This window comes from Zonotrichia leucophrys, chromosome 4A (genome assembly GCF_028769735.1).
Source record: "Zonotrichia leucophrys gambelii isolate GWCS_2022_RI chromosome 4A, RI_Zleu_2.0, whole genome shotgun sequence".
Taxonomy (NCBI): Eukaryota; Metazoa; Chordata; class Aves; order Passeriformes; family Passerellidae; genus Zonotrichia; species Zonotrichia leucophrys.
In genome coordinates this window covers 2,563,492-2,585,558 of record NC_088174.1, presented here as the reverse complement: position 1 = coordinate 2,585,558, position 22,067 = coordinate 2,563,492, and the positions used below count along the sequence as shown (strand labels likewise).

At 40.7% G+C, this 22,067-nt stretch overlaps 1 long non-coding RNA gene across 2 annotated transcripts; it reads left to right on the top strand.

Moving 5' to 3' along the window:
• Positions 1–3,282: 3,282 nt before the first annotated feature.
• Positions 3,283–20,160, top strand: LOC135447881 (uncharacterized). 2 transcript variants are annotated; one of them, XR_010440341.1, is made up of 4 exons: positions 3,283–3,323; positions 3,678–3,784; positions 9,003–9,123; positions 10,673–10,765. It is a non-coding gene; the product is annotated as an uncharacterized LOC135447881 (long non-coding RNA). The 2 variants fall into 2 exon arrangements; XR_010440340.1 differs by lacking the exon at positions 10,673–10,765 and adding an exon at positions 19,055–20,160 and having other exon boundaries at positions 3,284–3,323.
• Positions 20,161–22,067: the final 1,907 nt, after the last annotated feature.

Genomic DNA, 22,067 nt, shown 5'->3' with positions numbered 1-22,067 from the left:
AAGACTGTCAGCAGAGAAAGGACAGCCAGAGGCAGCAGGGCCATTGTACAGCAGGGGCTTGTTCACCAGAAACTGCTCTGTGATCACTAAAGTGATTTCACATCCACCACCACGAGATTTATATTGTAACATATTCACGTTCCCATTTCACCCAGAGCCTGAACCCTGGAGATCTGGCAAAGGGCCAGGGCTGGAACTCATCTGTTTCCTCCAGACCTGGCATTGTGTGTTTCTATCTGAAGTGGATCAGGAGTCTGCTCTGCAAACCAGGAGATGTTGTTACTTCTTTAAAGGTGAAACTTAGAACTGTTGAATATTCTCTAAAAATCAAACATTTTAATCACTATCTCTACTCTTACCTACTCTTGATGTGAGCAATCATCATATAAAATGTTAAATATTCATCTTCTGACTAACTATTTGCCTAAATCACATATTTTAGTTTTCCTTCAGAGATAACTGATATGGAAATTGCTGATTTTCAGTTCTCCAAAGTCACTGTGGCTTACAGACCAGTTGTGTTAAAAGTTTTGGTCCTGCAGACTTGGCTGTCTGCTGTTCAGTAGCGACATAGAATAGCAACACGAAAGAGCAACATGGGTTTCTCAGAGTGCCAAATCATCTTTAATAACTCTGTGTTCAGTTTTCCATAGTGTGCATGAAAAGATTCGAAATTAGTTAATAATTTCTCAGTCATGACCTCCCAGTCATATAATTTTCCTAGGATGACCTTAAAGCATTTAATAATTTTGTTTCATGTGTGTGTCTGAGTATAAAGCTGTGCTCATGCATCATTTCACACTGATCAGCTGAGGAGGGTCCTTGTTTTGGCAGAGCTGGGTGCTGATGTTTTTATGGATGGAAAATGTTGGTTTTATATCAGTAACTGTAGAAAATGTGATACTGGGATTTAGGGATCTCATCTCCTGGAAAATGATGGGTGAGGCCCAGCTGTATTATTGCTAAGCTTTGAGAGGAGGCTGACACCAGGGGCATGTGCAAGAGCTGTTTAGTTGTTTGCTTGAAACTGGAGGTCTGCAGAACATTTTTAGCCTGGCTCCAGCATATGTATTTATAGAATACCCAGATTCTCTTTATATTTTATTTTTAAAGTAAGACTTTAAAAGCCTGAAACTTGAAATGTCATTCTCTTGGAATAGGACATTATGGAATATTTATTCTTCCTGTTGTCCAATATTTATTGTCTTACAGCCTGCATCTACAGCCTCACAGCACAGAGAAAAGAAATGCTGATTAAATCTGACAATTTCACCTCTGCTATGAGAACAGCATGGGCTATTTTCTGTTTCTCCAGAAGCTTGTTGGAATTTACCTAGGAAGTTTTGTGAGTGCTTCAGGTTTGTTCTTCTCTATTTGTGACCAGTCTGTATATTACAGAAAATGCTCATCCTCATTTCCTTGGCAATGATCTTTGCCTTTCTTCTCTTCTGCATGAATTAATGTACAATAACTGAAGATTAGATGATCAAAACAGTAGCCAAAATCATGTGGGGTCCATTTTCAGGATGCTACTACAAGGCAGAGCAGGCTCTGTAGCTTCACTGTGTTGTGGAACAGGGAATTCTACAAAGTTTGAGGTCAGGCAGCTTTGCAGGATTCCTCTTAATGCTCCATGACACTTTGGATCCAAAGCAGTAAATCCCAAGTTTCCCCCTCCTGGCCATTAAAGATGATGTCTTAATCTACCAGCACTTAGAAAATTCTTTTTTATCTCTTTGTTTATAACACATTTTTAAATTTATAACAGAAAAATACAAAAGCAAGTCCCACAAGCTTTCAATTAATTTATTTTAAACAAAATGAGCTGTCCTGAGTCTGTCTACAGCAGGCACTGTCAAGAAAATTCCATCTTGAATACTTTCTGTTTTAAAAATATTCTGCCCAGAATATATGTTTTAAGATTTTGATTAGTCTTTTTTGAGTGATAGGCATCTGTTGTTGAATATGTTGAGATGAACAGGGAAAGTTTTTCCTACTAATTACACTGTTAACACTTATGTCACATTCCAAATTTATTCCCAAATTTGGGAGGTAGGTAAATAAAGAGAGAGATTCTCCTTGTGCAGAGGGAAGGGCAGAGGTGGAATGCCAAGGTAGACCCAGGTTCTGGAGTCAGCAGTTCACAGTTCCGAGTGCTGTGCTCAGATCACTACATACATTACACTGGTTCATTCAGGGCCTCCAGAAATCTAATCACTTTTGGATTTCCAGTGGCCAAGTTCACAGTAATATTAATTACCATGCAGAAGTCTGGCTATTTCAAGACAATTAAGAGATATGAAGAGAATTGGTGGAAAAGTGAATCAGGGGTCATAGTGTAGTTCAGTATACAGCCAAGCAGCGCTCAATCTGACAAATGAAAACAAAATACAAAGCTTGAGAGGAGCCAAACAAGACCTTAATAAATAATTGGAGTTGGTGTGTTTCAGGGAGCTGGGTTTTCTTGGCTGCAGCGAGCAGCAGTGGTTTCTGAACAAACAAGATTGAGCTGGTGTCTCATGGAGCAGAGCTGGGAGCTGTTTGTCCTTCTGCACCGCGGCTGCTTCCGACTCTCGCTGCCAGCTGAACTTCCTCCAGGGCCTGGAGGTGGACAGGAATGTGCTGCACTCACAGCATGTGCCTCAGCCGAGCTCCTGCTGTGCTCCAAAGGCATCTCAGGCAGGGATGAGTGTGTGGGACACTGCTGGGCACATCTGAGCTAATGAGGAGCTGACAGGTTGTACCTGTGCTTTGGAGCCCAGGGTGCTGAGCTCCTGCACCCAGCCATGGCCAGGGGGGTCCTGTGAGCACAGCAGCTGAGAACAAACAAACCAACAACCCCCAGGCCTGCAGGTGAGATTTATAGGTGCCTGCAGGGCAAGCACAGCAGTTCATTCCTGTCCTGAGTGTGATATAGGGAATAAATGCATTGATACAAGAGGCCAGCCCTGGGAAACACCTCCAGAATCAGCCACCAGTCATGGTCACAGAAGGGCTCTGCCACAGCAAGGTGCTAACTGGTGGCAGGAGCAAAATGGAAACCTGAGGAGCAGGAAGCAGCCAGAGTTGCCTCTCTGCTCATTGTGTGTGGTGGTGGGGAGCCCACACTCTTGTAGGGGGATACAGTATGGGTGAATGAAGGTGGTATAGAATGTAATCTTATCCCCTAAAGAGGTGCAGCTGAACCAATTACCGAAGATTAGGAGCAGGCCTGATGTTAACAGGCTGCACCTGTAGCCAATAAGAACAGTGGTATAAAAGAGTGGATTGGTGGGAACTGGAATCAGTACCTAGAGGAGCTGCCTACAAGGAACATTGAGGAGGTACAAAACTCTAGTGATATGGAACCCTTGAAATGTACTAACAATAGAACTCTTGCTCTATAATGACAACACACTGGATTATTGTCCTTTCCCATTCCCTGTGGGGTCTTCCTCCCTACCCACTGCAGCATAGGCAGGGCTGGGGGTGAGCAACCAGGGGGGCTCTGGAGCAATGGGCAATGAGGGGAGCAGGGTTCACTCTCCTCTGAATTTGCTGTCTCTGCCAGAGGCTCATCTCATTGTCCCAGTGGCTTTAAAACAAAGCATCCCCGTCCTTCTGCGCTCCTCCTGACCCTCAGCTTCCAGGGAAAAGAAAAACCAGGTACAAAAGGAACACTTTTTCCTTTTCTACAGCTCCTCGCACCATCCTTTTGCCCCCTGTGGCCTCAAGGGGACTGTTCCAGCCCTGACTGCCATCGCCCCATTGACTCCTGCACCTGGTGCCCTGCTCACATTAAAAGGTTTGTAGCTTTAAGAGAGAGTTTGCTGTAATTAGGAGGGAATGTAAAAAACCCGGTGCCAATGAGCTTGATTGGTGCCAAAGCCTGATTGGTTGTGAGGAGAGGTGTAGATGTTGCTCCTCACCTCTGCTGGAAGGCAGCTGGGCTTTGCTGGAGAGAGGTTCTGAGGGTGACCTGAGGTGTGTGAGTACAACCCCACTGAGGGCTGGAAGGAAAAGTGGAGTTAGAAATGGTCTCATTCTGCTGAATTCAGCTAGGGCTGATACACATGAGGACAGTTAATGCTGAAATGCTTGGAGTTATGGAGCAGAGCTGGTGGGTCTGTGAGGAGAACCTCAGTTTGGGAAAGAGAGAAGACTCTCTGGGTCTGGGATAATTTGGGATTTCTAGGGAAGAGCTTGCCAGCTGAACTAGGGAGTCTGGGTTCCTGCTGGTATGGCTCAGCCTTCCTAAGAAGACACTTCAATGTGTGTTTAATTAAGAAGAAAATGGGCAGAACAAGTGGAAAATAACAGTATATCTCAAAGAAAATTCCAGTGGGCAAGAGCTGTTAGTTGGCTTCAGATAGAAAGGCTGGGCTGTTCTGAGTGCTCAGCTTTTTGGAGGTGAGGGAGAGGGGTACAAGTGTACACTGCAGGGTGTGAGGAATTAAAGGGCAGCACAGCTGCTAAAAAATTGGAGTTGATGTATTTGCCTCTTTAAATGCAGCATGTTTGCCAGAGCTCTGCAGTTGGATTCAACTCAAAGCATATGTTCTGACTTCAGAGCTATCCCACACTGGGATGCATCCATCACTCCTGCTCTCTCCTCAGCAGAACAGCTGAAGTTCTGGAAATGAGCAGAGTTGCCCATCTGAAGTCCAGCAATCCTTCCACTTCGCGCCTTAAACTTCCTTTTCTCCTTTGTCCACTTCTCACTTATTTCCCCATACAGGTGCTTGCTTTTTTTTTTTTTATTAATTAATTAATTTTTCTTCTGTCTTGCTTTCTAATGTCTCTTCCTTAATTTTTTGCCCCTCTTTTAGAGCTATGACTCTGCCATTTATTCAGTGTTATTCTAGGTAAAGTAAGTTTATGTTCTTGCTTTTGCTTCCTTCACATTTTGGAGAGGCTTTTTAGAAGCATCTCAAAATAAACCAGACTTTGTTTTCACCTGGACAAAAATCAACTGCAATAGGTTTCTGGTTTCCTGAGATTACTTTTGTTTATTGTTATCAATACTTATTGGGTATTTCCTTGCTATTTTCAGTCTTGTTTTGATTGTATAGAAATTGGATCCAGGTCTTGTCTTTTTATTACAATTAATGAAAAGCAGAACAATTAAAAGTTGGCTTGTCCTTAAGACTCACAGTGATTCCTAAGCTGCTGATAAAATAATTCAGCAGAGTGAAATTCATCTTTTGTGTAAGGTATTTTCTACAGCCATTGAGAATCCATAAAAAAGATGAATATTTTTCAGTGAAACATGAAACATACTGATGACCTCAAGTTGTCTACTTATCTTTGTAACTGCCATGAAATCCAGCATGGCTGGGAGTCCAAATCCTGTCATTTTGGCTCTGTGTGTGTTCTGCTGACTACCTGTCTAATGAAATAAATAGGCAAGATGAGCCTTTTGTCATCCTGCAACATCTGTTCATGAAACCTCTCTCTGGGAAACTGGGTTGGGAACATCTAGGTGAGGTTTTTTATTTTAGTATAGATTTGCTGGTTTGTAAAAACATAAGAATGTTATTGATAGAATAAAAGACTCTGAACTTTCCTCTTGCAAGCCATGGTAGCTGCACTGAGTCAATTAAAGAGAAGCTCTTTACATTGCAGTGGTTTTGCCATTTTTGTCTTAGTCAATTTTGATATATTAAAATTGAGACTGATTTTTTTTTTAAAAAATAAGAGTTTAATTCTGCTACTTAGTGGAACTGTAGCTTATGAATTCTACTGGACAGAGCTGTAAAAACCAGGTTTGCTGCAATTACAGGAACATACTGATGTCAATACAGAGCTTATTGTGCCAATGGCAAACTGCCAGGAACATTGATTTTTCTTCTCTGTTCTTGCCTTGATTTAATTTTCTCAGACCATTTTGTCTCATCTGCACCTCTTTTCCAAACCTGCTGTGTCCAAGCTGTCTCTTGTGCCCAGGAGATCTCTCTGCCCTTGTGGTTTGGAGTGAAGCCCCTCTCAGAGGCTCCTCATTTGCAGGGTTGCCATTGTTTTAGCTGCCAGCTTCAGTTCAGGAGATGAATTCTTTCTGTAGCCATCCTAAAGGAATGGAAGGATGTTACAGCATAACTGAGAGCTGTTTTATGTTCTGGCCATGAGATAATGGCTGCTAGGATAGGTCGTGTGTGGCTTCAGTTGAATGTGAAAATTGATATTTGTGACCTTCCTTTTCAAGGTATTCAGCACTTCTGGTTCTGGGGAGTTTTCAGATCCAAGGGAGGAAGGAGATGCACAATTAAGAATTAGTTGATACTAAGTTTAGATCGATGGAGAAAAACAATAATAAAAACTTGAATAAAAGGTTTAGCAAGTCCAACCATTTAGGATGCTGAGTTCCCTGGGGACTGATTGCCAGGTACAGGGTGTGAGCCCCTGGGATCTGCCACAGGGAGAGCAGGGGAACCAGAGGGCAGCAAAAAACTGGGAGAAACCATCATGAGCATGGCCCAGAAGGATAATGGCAATAGGACTCCACAAGAAGAAAGCAAACTGGAAATTGTGCATGATTAATCTGCTCACTGTTTTCTCATTGTGCTATGGAGACTTGAGTTTATAATCTGAATTGTGCCAAAGGAATATCTGGTTTGTATTATCAATCTTGTCTCCATATGGAAACAAGTCAGATCAAATGTCAAGATTTCTTATTCTTTTAAGTGCCATTGTGTTTTACTGCATCTTTTGATATCTCTCATAACAATTTTCTTTTTATTCATCATAAATGATTAATTCACTAGGCAGTCAGCCTCCCTTGAGTATTGCATGGCTCTAAATTGCTTATTTTGCCAGAAAATATTTGTTACTGGATGAGAAAAGCTTGACTGACTACTAAGGAGGGAATTCTCCCTAATAAATATTTCTTCTCAGTGAACATGCCTGTACATTGGAAAAAAGAGAATATTTCTGAGAAGTGTTCAGTGTTGTTTTACTCACTGTACAAGTTGCAGTTTAAGAGGCACTTTGCCATTCTTGCCTTGTGAAGATGTTCTGAAAGACAGAAGAAATTTTTAATCTAAAAAATGACTTTTGATTGGGAAGGAGATTTTTGTAATGCACAATATTACAAAAAAAACCCCAACTCAAATCTATAATTCACACCTTAATGCAGATACAATATTAATGTCAGACTGATGTACTGGTGCATTTTTCTGGACTCTAATTTCTGAAACTGCCCAGAGAGAGGGACAGACTTGCTGATTTTTGTCAATATAATTATACAGTTCTCAAAGGATTTACTCCTATTTTCACCAGTCAGGAGAGAAGTAGTAGACTCATAATATGCACCAAATAAATTCCACTTCCTGCCTTCAGATCTCTGTCAGAGAGATGAAGGAAGATAAAGGAAAAAAGCCCTCAAACAAAGGGGTGAAAGCCATGTTTGGTCTTTTTGGAGAAAATGAGAGTGGAGCTGCTATGGCTGGACTGTAATAGGAGTTGTTTCAAAGAGGAGGGGTGGCAGGAGGTGGGTCATTCCCTCTGCCAGATTTTGATTTAAACCTGAGCACAATGCTCAGGCACCTGTTGAGAGCTGAAAGCTTTTCTGGAGATTGTGGTGCTAATTGTCCCTCGAAGCTGGGGGATTATGTGTAACCCGAGCACCAGCGCTGCTCTGCTCAGGGCAGCCCTGACAAGCACTGAAGGGGAAAGTTCCTCTGTTTTCTGCTCTTAATGCCACCAAATGGGGATTTGTGAAGTTGGTCTTTAATCTCATCTATCAGTGATGCCTTCTGCAGAAAGAGAACTACAATCTGCAACTAAAGCCACTGTAAATGAAAGTATTTTAACTTCACAAGAATATTATATCTCATACACAGCTGAATCAAATCTCCCATTCTCTGTGCAATAGGCCAGTGTGTTGGGGTTTTTTTTCTCCTCTTCTGCATTTTGAAAATGCCTTTCATTGTATAAACACACTTAATCTAAATGGATCCTCTGCTTGGAATTGCTGAGCTAACAGAGCAAACAAGAGTTCATTTTATTACTGTTGAAGTCTCCATTCACTTCACTGAGCCATCCTGAGATGAGAGTATTTGAATATGAGGAGAATTCATGCAGGTTTTTCTTGTCCCAGGGAAGCAGAGTGATTTGGGTGGTATCAGCCTTCCCTCAGTCATCTGAGTTCAGGCAGTGGAAAGCATCCCTAGAGGAATTGTAGCTGGGGGCCATGCAGGAGGAAGAGCTGGAAATCATGAAATTAGGCTTAAAACCTTGTTCTCCTTCACTTATAATCCAAAATAACTCTGGAAGCTTCTTAAGGTTTACATTCAAATGTGGTTATAGACGAGAGTTCAGCACAAATTGGGGGTTCTTAATTTAGTGTAACAAAAAATAACTAAGAAGTAACTTATTTTAATGTTTCTTACATAAGCACTGCAACATCCTCTTGGAGAACATTAGCTATGAGTTACTTCACAAGCAAATCAAACCAGCTGCATTCATTATCTGCCCTGCTTTTTTCTGAAGTTATCAATCTATAGTTAAAAAATCATTGTGGAAGCATTAAAAAAAAGAACCAAAGAATTGTGTTTCCTCCACAGGTGTGTCTTTAAAAGATACTGTGTACCAATTGAGCATACAAATATTGGTGTGAAGTAGAACAATTTTGGTGACAAAATTTTGAAGACATTCTAGCACTGGATTATGACATTAGAAGACTGCGTTGAATTCTCTTGTCTTCCCCCTTGATAACACTGGATTCTTGTCTGGAAGCTGCTTGATTTTCTGTACCAGACAAAATGCTTCATATTTAGGACTAGCTCAGCTTCTGCCAACAAAAGGCATCTGAATTTCAGTAGTATTTCTAGTCATTTGTTTAATAACAGGAGCTACAAAAGATGAATACAAAACATTCCTTTGCACCAAAGAAATGCCATTAGGTTGCATAGACAGTTTTTAATTTATCCACCTGCCTTGAACATGCTGCAGTTTATTCCCTTTTTTCAGAAGGGAAATGATCCCAATGTTTACAGCATGACTTATAATGGAATTTTCCTATTTAGGTTCAAACCTAGCAATGAGAGGATGTTGATTCTATAACCCTGGCAGAGAAAGGAGAAACACCTGAGACTAATGAGCACTGGATGAAAGCTCCTGTGCACTTCAGCTGTGGCTTCCACCAAGGTAAATTGCAAAACTTTCATCAGAATTGCTAAAAGAAAGAGCTTATCTTGAATATTTCAGTGAAAGAACTGTAATTCCTGCAGCTGAGTGGTTTTTGTTGTTTATTTACAGTATTTGGAGGAGTGGAATGCATTACTTGCACTTGTCACCTTTAAAAAGCTTTCTTGAAAATGAGAAAATATTCTGGTTTGCCCGGTTTATATTATTATTTATGTTTAGTATTTCCTGTGGGTTATCTACAGCTCGCTAAGCAGGCAGACATAATTTCATAAAATGGAGTGTTATTCAGTGAAATAGGGATAAATCTAAAGCATAAAATATCATTTCGGTGTGGTAAGCACAGCAATTTGTATTATTTTAGCTCAGCGTGGTTGCGGATATAAATCTTCTAAAAAGAACCAGGAGAAAAGGTACATTTGCACACAACATTTTTAAAAGGCACAGTCACTTGTGTTAAAGGCTGCTCATCTGTAGGAACTACTTGCAACATTGAGGTTTTTGAACGATTGACTAATTTAAAAAAAAATTAAAATGTGTGGTGAAAGGAAATCTTCTCGGTGAAGAAATGTGAAAGTAACATTTCTGGCAGGCTACTTTGGGTGATGTCATTCTCCCAAATGTGCCAAAGTCTGGTATTTTACAGCAAGAACTGATTTCTCAAGGCAGGCAGAGTCCATGGGCACTTGGTGCTGCTCTCAGCTTCAGCCAGCCCAGCTCTGTGCGTTTTTGCAGCCTGTTTGATGTAATAAACCATGCACACTTCTAAACATGGCACTGAGCCCTCATTTTAATGTGTGACACACTCACATGAAGCTGTACAGGCTTTGCACACTTTTTATTGTGTGGGTTTTCTCTTGGCAGAGGATCTGCTCAATGCCAGTGTTGGGTATTCCTGTGTTAATTGTTAAACTGATTGGGTTCTGTGTGAATTGTCCAACTCCAGTCATCTCTGGGGGCCTTAAAGGATTGTCCCACTAAGGGCCAATAAATGTAGATCACTTCTGTGAAAACACAGCCAATATTTGGATTTGTTGCATTTTATATTATTGGTTGTATTCCAGCAATTTGAACCACTGGGCCCAGTAGTGTGGAATAGGTACTTTAAAATAAAAATGGTGAAGAATAGAACTGGTAGCAGAGAATACTCAGGGCCTGATTGTGGAGGAATTTTGTGGACTGCTAATGGAATAAGGTGTTTCTTGTCCCAAGGTAGAGTGACCTTGTGGTTATTGCATCTGAAGGGAAAACTGCTGCAGACTTTTCTTTGTTTTACTTCTAGTGACAAATACCATGGCAACAGTCTGAATAAAATTTTTGTTACTTGGTGTGTATTGAAATAACGTTATATCAATCAAGATATCAGTGTCTTATGAGCAGGTGTATTCCTTATGGTATTAGGAATATAATCAATATTCTAAATCAATGTGATTTATATCACAAAGTACTAAATCAATATTTTCCTGCTAGCAAACAGAATAAAGGAGCATCATTATTCCTTTATTCTGTTTGCTAGCATGAATATATTGATTTTATACTTTTGTGATTCAAGGACTTTCTACATCCATTGAGGAAAATCCATTTGGTAAAGGTCTGGATAGAAAATCCATCAAAGCCTCTCAAGATTTATCAGGTCTTACTGACATTTAAAAAAGCATATATTTGATCTAAGCTTGGTGGGACCTTTTATTATAAGACTGTCATTTTATAATGTTGAGTATTCTTAAGGTAAGTGTATTCCAAACCAGCATTTTGGAAGATTCTGCCTGTTGATAGATTATGGTAATTCTTTGGCTGTGGAATTCCAAAAGAATAGCACCTCTCATAGGCACACCTGCATGATGGTGGAAAGTGCATCAGGATCTCAGTTTTTGTCCCAAACAAAGATTGCAGGTAAGTTACAGCAGAGGAGGTGTTTGGGAGCATTGGACAAATGGAGGTAAGACAAAAATTTTAGCAGTTCTTCTCCTTCCACACATGAGCTTTGGATGAAGAATGTTTAAAGCTGTCTGAGAACCAATGTTTAAAAATGTCTGTCCATGTAGATGACTTGGCAGTAGTGAACGTTTCAGAGTTCATAAAATGCAGTGCAAAATTGTATCTGATTCTAATTCAAAGTAGTTATCAATACTCCTCATTGGTACCATGAGCCATTTAACATTCAATATGCTTGCCAGGTACTGAAGGTGTCATTTCATTTTTAAAAGTCACTACCAGCAGGTTCCATTGTCACTGTAGAACTCCTTGGCTGTCGTAACCAAAGCTGGAATTTGGAGCTTTGTGCCTGGTGTTGACCAAATAATTTCACTTAAAAGTAGATAATTTTAGCAAGTCTTCATTAACAAAATGCAAAATCATTTTTATTATGACTACTAGACCTTCCTAATAAGAAGAAATAATTGATCAATATTTGAAATATAATAGGCTTAGTATCTATATGCAAAATGTAAATAACTATAATGGAGATTTCTGTAATTATTCAATATTTGTATCCTGTTTATGGTCTTGGACATGTCCAGCTGTATTTGGATGTTTAAATGTGTTATTGAAACCTGCTGTGTCTCTGCAGAAGCTCTTGGGAGCAGCTGCTGCTTGCTGGGGTGCAGGAGGGTTCTCCCCCATTTTCCTGAGCCAAGATTTTGTTAGGCTGGCTTGTGAATCAGAGGGATGGGTGCCTGCTGAGTTGGGGTTTCTGGTTATTGCTGCACTGAACTAGGGTTGTGGTGTTTTAAAGATCCAGGAGCTGGATTGTACTGAGTTCTTTGTGAGTGAGCAGCAGCTGGGGGAGGTTCAGCACCATTTGCTGGCAATGCCTATGGACTGACAAACCCAAAGCCACATCTACACTCAGGAGTGTCCTACAGCCACCCCATGGATGTGTAGATTACACTGAAAATGAGGGAGGAAAGGCACCTTCATCTAGGGAAAAACTGCTTTATCATCTTGTATAACCCATGTCCTTTCCATTGTGATACTTAATTCCTCAGGATTTGGGCTTTCTGGGAGTCTTGTTTTAATTTCACAATGTAAAGAATTACAGAGGCAGAGACTGTGTCTTATTTATTGCTTTTATGAGTCATTTAGTTCATTTTTGGATGCTTGACAGATAATAATGTGTTTGATTGCATCATGTGGTACACCAGGTCTGGAGGAAAACAGACTTTCAGCTCTGTAATGAAGTCTTAAGTTTGATTTACTGTTTACTCATTCAGCAGCAGATGCAGGCCAGAATTCAGCTCATTTAAATTCTATGGAGTGGCTCAGCCAAAGGCAATATAAAATCAGGTATCATCAGTGTACATCTAATAGTTCACACTGTGTAACGCTGTCTAGATTTTCATCATTAATGTTCCTGGACTAAACATGGAGCATTGGATAGAAGAAAACTTGGATGGATTTCAGCTGGAAAATATTCCCAGTGTCTAAGAGTTCTATAGAATAACATGTTAATGGTTGTCACTTTGCAGTAGTCCTTATACACTCCATATTTCCCAATTGTTGAGCCCTACTCTAATTGATCTCTCAATAAACCAAAACAAAACCTTTCCCCCTTTTTCTTTCTCCCACCCCACTTGTGTGGTCTTTGGAAAGCCAGAGTTGTGGAAATATCAACAAATTAATTCTTAACAGAATAATTGAGCTGACAGCTAAAGAGATGCTCGCTTTCTCAAGCACTTAAAAAAATAATACTTTTGTTAGAATTGTGTTCTCTATTATTGATTTTTCCTTTGAGTGAAGCTGAGTCTGGTGCAGAGGGTTATGGAGGGCTGGGATGCTTTTGGCCAGGCCTGGGGACAGGGTGTTCAGCCTGAGCAGATGAGGGAGGAGCTCTGGATGCCTTTTCCTCCTCAGGGATGTGGCAGTGGTCAGGAGCTGAGGACAGACCTCATCCTGGGGCATGTGCTCAGCCAAGGAAATTGGATCAAGTTGTGTTTTGTGAGCAAAAATCCCAACCTGCCTCGGATGGGGAGTGCCAGAGAGGCAGGGCAGCACTGCCTGGGTGAAGTTCTTGTGGCAGAGGGGTGAATCAACAACTTCTGCTGCAGTTGGGCTGCCTTGGGCTCTGAGCTTCCAGTCAGGGAGCTAAAGGGCTGAGAAAGAAAAAGGACTTAAATGTGATGGAACATTAATTGAGCCTTATTGGTAATGGAGGGATTTCCAAATGGGGGAGGCCAAAGTGGTCAAATCGAAATAGTGCAGAACTGACTTGATATATTTGATTCAGATTTATAACATGTTGAATGGCTGGACAGAATCACACAAGTTAATTTGGGCTTCCAGAGCAAGATCAGGAAAGGGAGACCAAAGGTGCCCTCGGGAAACCATTGAGTTCATCAGTGAGTCCTAATCATTTCCTGGAGAAGTTAAAAGAAATTGTCTTTAATGAGGAGAATGAAAGTTGGAAGCTATCTTTGTGCAATTTTATCTTTTAACACTTGATCCTAACCCAGCTTATGATACATGAGAAGATAAATTCCAGATCTGAGTTGTCAAATTGGCATTAGATACAGGCACTAACTGGAGACTTATGCCCATCCAAAACCTGAGCTGTTACTAAAAATGGATTTCTGGAATTAAAAAAAAAATCTTTATAGCTATGAAAATGAATTAATGAATTAGTATTTCATTATGACTAATACCTTTATTGAAATGCTAGACACATTCAGGCATTAAAGGCTTTTATAATGTGGCTCAGATCAAGAGGTTATTTATTTTTTGGGTTGCATTTTTTGTTGATAAATTGCTGTGTTTTGAAGGACATGAGGCCTAATGTCACCATGATCTTCTTCTGAAAAGATAAAGGGAATATCTGACACTTATTTTGAAATCTGAAATCACATCTGTGGAAGTTCAAATATTTTCCATTCAAACTGCAATAACTCAAATCTCCAAATTTCAGCTCAGTTCTTGGATCAATAGTGGACAGTAATATTCTGTTTATCAGCTGGTTTGTTCCAGAGCATTTGTATTTAGGTTTATTAGACACAATCCCAAGCTTACAGAGGGAATTCTTCATTCTTTTAAGTGCTACTGCTATTATCCAAAATATTGCATATATCAGGAAAACCACTTTATTGGGTAATCTAGGAAGAGTCAGAAAATTCTCTTGCTCATTATCATTCTTTATATTGTATGTCAGAATTCTCTAGAGACTCTTGGATACTCATCCATGCCTCTGTGTATACACAACCTGCTCTTGACTTGCTTTTTGAGCTGTGGATGTGTTTGCTGCTGTTAAAAGAGCAAATCCTATGGAGCAGAGGTCTCATGAGCTGCCAGGTAATGTTCTCACATGTAAAGATATTTGTGAAGGAAAAGTGTGAGTTGAAGCACTGTCAGACCAGAGCTTTCTAAAATCTCTGTTGTAACCACTAAAATGTTGACTCGAGGGCCAAGTTGTTTCTCTAAGCATTTTGAACAGGTAGTTTCTAAGAAACAAAGCCAGAAAAAGCAGGAAAAAGGGTGTTTTCACTGAAGCCTGTGATAGCTTTGCAATGTTTTAAGCAGGGCTGGTGTTTGCTTCTTGCTTAATGGCTGTATCTTGATTTGTAGTGCTTGCCCGGGCTGGGTCTCATGCACTCTGACCACATCTGCTCAAAGCTACAGCACTTGCTGGCAAAGGAGCAGGAATTCTTTCAACAGTTCTTTGAGTAAGGATCAGCTACTTTTAATTTACCATGGGATGAAAACATTTACATGATGTTCCCACAGCACAGGTGATGCACCCTAAAGGTTCATAACCCAGTTTACCCTGTGCTGATTTGTTCATGTAGCTCTGTTTTAGTTTTCTGGTAGCTGCTTTATTGTGTGAATCAGCTGTAATTACCATGAACAACATGTTTATGTCATATAAAGGAGACAAAACCTATTTTAAAGACATTTTAAAATTTCATTAGATTAAATATCATTATGGTGGAACACACCATTCAGTAAGTCCCTCTGAATGCTTAGCAAACAGCATTTCTAATTAAACACATTGCTTGCCCTGTGTTCCTTTTGTATTACAGAAGTGGTTGGAGCAGAAAATGGTCACGAAAGCCAGGAGTGCCTAATAACTGCTGTGATAGAAAAGCAAATTGGTAGCTCAGAACCTTTTAAAACAGCTGTAAAGTTTTTACTTGGTAGCAGAAGTCAATTGATTTTTTCCTTTCTTCCTTACTTTGCTTTTGGGCTGTAGTCTGAGGATATATATTTTTTTTCCTGCCACAGCTGCCTGCAAAAGTGCCAGGTTTGGCAGCTCCCACCTGTGTAAGCACTTGAGGTAGAGTGGTGTGAATTAGCCAAAAGCTGCTCAGCTCAAACTGTTGTGCACCGAGGAGGGAGCTGCTACCAGGAAGGGTTTCCTGCCTTGTAAACTAAAATCATTTTTATAAATATGAGTCTCTGGTTTTTGGTTATGCTGTGTATATTCAGGGCTCTTTATGTGAGATTTTTGTTTCATTGTCCAATTAGGCAATCAGCTGGACTGTCTGGCCTCTGCCCTTGGAGGCTTTGTTGGTTTACATATTTGTGTATTGAACCAGCATCAGTAGCAACTGGGAACACGAAATAAGAACTGAACTTTCAAGAAGGGGATTGACCATTTTTTATCATTGCAAGTTTTAGTTTTAAAAAAACTCTCTTGACTTTTGCCTTGTAAACATTTGAGAACCCAAGTATCCCCATGCCCACTTACATGGGGAGAATCACCTTCCACTGCTAACCTGCTCAGTCCACAGAGAGCATGCTTTGATTTCCATTGTTTCTGTGAGCAATGGGAGCAGTGAGCTTGTTGCAAATGCACAGCTTAAACATCTCAATTTTGTGGCTGGTTTCAGGTTGTATTTCATATTTGTTCCTTGGGGTTTGTTGCTGCAGAAGTAGAACTGCTTTCAGTCTGCTCTGCAGTCCTGGGTATCCACCTTGGGCTTTCATCTTCCTGAGGAGGGAGTTTCTAGAGGCATTGAGCCTACAAGATATAAAAACCAGTGAAGTCCACCCCATTAGCAAGGACTACTTGGTGTATTCACACTAAAAAGGGGGGAAATTTCAGGTTCCTTATTGTTGTGCTTGAAGCCATCTTTGGTGATGGATGTACAGACCAAAACCAGGAGAATGAGGACTCAGAACTCAGTTGGAGTGGTTGCCATGTTTATCCAGAAGCTGAGAAATCTTAACTAGAAGCTATTCCCTAAGTACAGCTGAGACAAAGGACTTGATGTGTGTTTAGGAAATGTGCTCTCTGTGTGAGTGGGTAAATTCATGGGATAAGGAATTCTGAATCTGTGTGCATTTTTACATTTGCAGCTGTGTGGATGAGCTCCTTTGTACCAAGTCCTCCTCTGGCAAGGCAAAGAGGAGTTTTTCTTGGTTCTTGCCCCTCTGAAGGACATGGAGAGGGGTGGAGTTGAAGCAGGTGGTTGCTACCAGAGGTTGTTACTATATTTGAGCACCACCTTGGCCTCGGAGTGAGAATTGCTCTTGTGGAGAAGGGCTGCTTTGGCAAAAGGGTAAAAGTGTTTCCTGGGATTAACAGCAATTCCTGCTGCTACTGTTATCTGGGGTTTGTGTTTGTGCTGGCAAGTGATGGTCCTGCTTTGGTTAATTGCAGTCAGTCCCATTTAATGCTGTGATGTGGTGAAGCCATGTGGTTTATGGCCCACAGTTGCAAAACAGAACAATTCATTAAGCTCCTAAATCTGCTGAATCCTTATTCCCTTTTAACTCAGTCTAATGTGTTCCCTTGTTGCCATCTTAAAGATGTCATAGCTGCCCAAGGCTGTTCATATTTCTGTAACCCTTCTGTGTTACTGAAGATCTTGTTTTTTGCTGCCACCTTTGGCTGGGAGTTTCATAATTCAACTGAGAAATTTTACTTACAAAAACCTGTCTCAGCAATAAAATGTTGTAGAGGAATAGGGCATAGTCAGGAGTCCTTCCTTTAGAGTCTAACTACTGAATCTGGGATCCAGGATGAATACATGAAGTTATCTTGGTCCCAGGAGTTGGATGGGTTTTTCCCTTATTGACCTGTGGCTGATTATCCTTGGTTTATGTGGCTGGAATTTGTACAGTGAACCATCATAGGTAACTGTGAATAGTTTGTGTTAATAAATTGAAGCATGTTTCCAGTTTGGGTTATCAGTCAGTTGAGCTGAGATAGTCACTTGAGGGGGAGCATGTTCTGTCTTTACAGTGGTTGAGTTCAAAGTTACAAACCCAGCCTAGCAGTCTGCACCATTACTATGGGACAAAAAGAAGGTATTTACTATGCTAAAGAAAAAGAATCCGAAACAACCAAACCACATTTACTCATTGTAAACAAACTCTGTGCAAATTTCTATCCCATGCAGTATCACTGCCTTCACCACAGATGCACAGTGGGAATCAGTGCCTGCAGTGATTCATCCTGCAGTTCTTTTCTTTCCTTGCTTTATTTTTTTAGCATAAATGTGACACTTGCAGAAATCAAGGAGAAAAAACCATTTGGCTTTGGCAAGCAGAGTGTGGGTAGAGAGTATAAAATTCCAAACACAGCTGTGCCAATGTGCTTCAGTCCTAACTTACAACATTTCCTGCTCTTCCAGAGCTGGGGCTGGCTCAGGGATTGCCAGTCATGACACTTTTTATGGTGGTTTTGTGCTGTGCACCAGTGGGGACCAGAATGAAACCAGCAGGCTAATTTTAGTTCATGATCTGAGGTTTTGAATCCAGGTCTGCAGAAGTGAAAGATTAGTGTGTGTTAGCTCACTGAAAATTTGAGCCTGTTCTCCAGCTGGACTGTCTTGACCACCTGCTAACTTGTTGATAAGGTGAGAGATTGGGCACTTTGGGTCCAATTCTGACCTCATGTGCCCTGGTGTAACTTACAAGGGTTTGAAAAATCAGTTTCAATTGTTTGATTTAAACTTCAGCTAGGCCTGGACCTCTCTGCTCTTTATTGTTTTAAATAAAACCATAGCACATTTGCTTTTTGGTTGTATAACCTTTTTTCCCTTCCAATTTCTCAGTTTCCTAAGCCATCTGTTTTCTACTGGTCTTGCTTTTCATAATACCACCATAAAATAGCTTTGTGTTTGTCTTCTGTGAGCCTTTCTTCTTTCAGTGGTATGGAATGCACCTAAAATGTGTTTGTTTTCTTGGTATTGCCTTTTCTCTGCCATTGTGAAGTTTCATGGCAACAATTCAGAGACTGGCTAGAGCACCCTGTTCTGTCATTGCTTCAGAAAAGGAGAATATTGGTTGTATGGGATGGGCTGCAGGTGGGTCATGGCATCCTGTTCAGAACTAGCTACTGTGTTTCAAATCCTTGAATGCTCTGTGTGAGTCCTGAAGGAAATTTGCCTGTTCCCAGTTGGATGTGAGAACTTTTGAGCAAGTTCTTACCTCCTGGGTAAGTCACTGACCTGGAATAGCTTCATTTCCTAGCTCTGACACAGATTTCCTCTGTGGTTTTGACCATATCATTTAATTGCTTGTAGGCTGGATTTCCTTATCAGTGTGCTGTCTAGAGATAACAGAGCCTCCATGCATCCCCACAGCTCTGGAAATAGGTGCATGCCAATTTGCTTGGCAGAACACACAAAGACCTTGTTGTTTCAGGGCAGCTGAATCTTTGCATGCCATCAACTCTGTTGACTTGTCTAGTGTTTACAAGGGCAATCAGATTTCCAGAAATTAATCACAATTTTTTCTTGACTGGTTAGTGGCACCAAGAAAAGAAACGTGTCCTAGTATTTGCCCTGTAATTTAAAGGTTGGTTTTAGGTTGCTTGCAGTGAATGCCTGTTCTGGTTAAAAAAATAATTATAATAACTAATGTTTGCCTATGTAGAACAGAAGAATTCTTTATTTTTTATTTATAATGAGGTGCTGCTATATTAGATGGTATTTTCTAGGGCACATTCCCACGTAAAGAATTAAAAATCGCCATTCTTGACCCGACTAAAATTCAGGTGCCTGTATTTGGAGAAGAGGATGAGCAGAGGGCTGTGCAGGCTCAGAGGAGCTGAAGGCTCGGGTGCCACCTAGTGCTGCAGGAGCCGGGGATGGCCGCAGCTCTGCCCCACCTCTGCTCGGCCAGCCTCGGGAGATGAATGAGCCGCCTGGAAATGCACCATGAACCCATTTCCCCCTGAACTTCACAGGATTTGGATGAATTGCTGAGAAACTCTGGGCTGGAGTTGCAAGAGGAATGTGTCATATATGTATACATGTATATACACACACACATGAGACATCACAACAGATTGAACTTTAAGGATCTGATTCTTTACCTCATAACGTTGTTTGAAAATGAAGAGATTAAGAAATGTTTTCTGATGAGAGAGTAGTGTGAGGAAAAAAGAATAAACTCATCATGCTTCAATTAAAATAAGCATCTAGGAGTTTGGGAGCTAATCCAAATGTGGAGGAATCTCTTGAGGCTTCAGTGTAATCTGGATTTCCAAGTTTTGCAACTTCTTTCACTGTTTTGGCTCTTTCATTCATGAGCTCCATGCAAGAACCCTACTGAACTGGGAAAATAAGGAAAGGAGCAGATTTCGTTTATTTCTTTTAAACTTAGGGTGCATTGCAAGTTGGTGGGAGTTTAGCAGCTCTTTAAATTTGTTCACACTCTTACTGGGTATTTTTTTGTTGTTTTTTAAGGGGGATTGAATGGCTAAATGTGATTTAAGGGTACAATGTAGGAGCTGAATCATCACAGGTGTCAGTTTTGATCTGCATCAGAATGTGATGCCACCATGATAAGAGATTGCAATGAACCTAGAACTTCTTAAAACTTGCTTGACTGTAGGTGATGTTGGAATTGGGAGCAAATGTGCTTTTAAAGAAGAGTTTTGTAAACAGCTTTATAAATATGGGCACAACCTTACTTTCTGTACCCTGAAGGTAACTGCCTTCTTTTTGAAAGGAAATTAAAATGGAAGAAATATCTGTAAGTACCTCTGACACCTCTTCAATGTATTTTTGGTCTCTTTTCTAGCAGAGCTTCTTAAAATACTAAAAAATCCATTGCTGTTTTCCCAACAGCTGTTCAATAAATGGTCTCTGAAAGTTGGATGGAAATCTCCCCTCTGATCTGCTACTGCACTGCTGTGCATTTGCTTTTTGACCAGGCTGCTCACATGATAAATTTGCTCCTTACCCTCAAGGAAGGAGAAGGAAACAGTTTCAAATAACAAAGCAAAAGTCTTTCCTTAAGAAGAACTGGTCACCAGCCCAATTAGAGAGGAGCCTCCCCTACCTCAGGCTGGTGAGCAGAATGTTTTTCTGGCATGGAAGTTTTCCAGTCGTGTGAAATAACCATGAAGGGATTTCTAAGGCTCTAATGGCTTTTGAAAAAACTGCTCTGTGTGAGCCATTACAGCTCTGGCTCAGGAGCTGTTTCCCAAGTAGAGCTGTGTGGAAGCAAATGGCACTGTTGCATTTTGACAGTCTTAAAGCTTTTGCTTTAATCTCTTGTCCTTCTTAGAAATTCCTTATTAGAGGCTCTCACAGTATCTTGCAAGCCCCGATGAATTAAGCCATGTGCTTGGCTGAATCCCACTTTGTGTTGTTAACTTACTGAGTGATTACAAGTGAATCACTTCCCACAAATGCAAAATAGGAATTAGAGTACTTGGATGATAATTTCTTTGGCCCAAGTCTGTCTTTTGTTCCATTCTACAAGAGTAGCACAGCAGGGGTGCAATTCTAGACTGGGTCCCAAAGTGCTGCCACAGCCCAGGCACTGCTGCCTTCAGCAGCGCTGCTGAGGGATTCCTTACTTGGATTCCATGATGGAGCATCATCACAATTATTGGAGCAGGATGAGATAATGCATATAAAATGCTTTTGCTTTAAACTTCTCCTGTACAAGAGCTTGCATTAATTGAAGGATGCTTGTGTTCCAAGGTGATGTCACATGCCAAGCTGGCTGTTAAAACATGCTCAGTTTGTGAGTCTGGGTTTGAATTTGAACCAGCTGCCTTTGATAGAGGAGGTGAACAGTGGGGTTTGGCCTGAGCTCCTCTGTAGATAATGAGAAGCATTTATAACCTTGCAGTTTTCATTCTAGGAGGGGGGTTTTAATTGTTACTCAGAGAAGGTGTGTATTCCCTGTCCCAGGAAGTGCTCAAGGCTGGGTTGGATGGGGCCCTGAGTAATGTGATCTGGAGAATGGCATCACTGTCCACAGCAGGGGGCTGGAACTGGATGATCTTTAAAGTCCCTTCTAACCCAAACCATTGGGTGATTGTAGAAGAGAATATTCCACTTGAGAGGGAATGGAAGTGCCATCTGGTTTTCTTGGAAATTCATTTAGTGCATTCTGTCGTTCAAGGAAGACCCTACTTTTCTTCATCTTTGTCCAAAACCAAGACTCTTGTTTAATTTAAATTTTATGATGAGAAATGCTCAATCTCCTTTCTGTCTCTTTTAGCAAAACAATTGAATTTAGAAAGATTTTCAAGGAAGATGTAGAAATTATGAATTCTGTATTCCACAACTTCCTGTTGAAAGCTGCTCTAGATATTGAAACTTGCTTTTGATTGTACATTGAGGGGTTTTTATTCCACAACTTCTGTTGAAAGCTGCTCTAGATATTGCAACTTTCTCTTGGTTATACATTGAGGGGTTTTTGGAAGAAAGCTTTTTTCCACTTCTGGAAAACTGCATCCTATTAAGATTTTGTTCTTATCAGGGAATGCTTTTTACTTCACTCATGCACGTGATGCATTATCACTCCTGGAGAGAATGGAAGTGCCCATGGATTTTACAGAGAGGGCACTTAAGTGTGACTAATGTCTTCTAGTGAAGGGTTTTGAGAGCAGCTAAACTTAGATTTGATACAGCATTATTTCATTTTGATGGATTAATAAAGACAAAAGGGGATAGAAGGAAATTGTATCTCACACAGATTTAATGCTGAAAAATCCCTCAGCACTTTGTGCAGCTGTTGAACACTCATGAAGTCTGTACAATGAT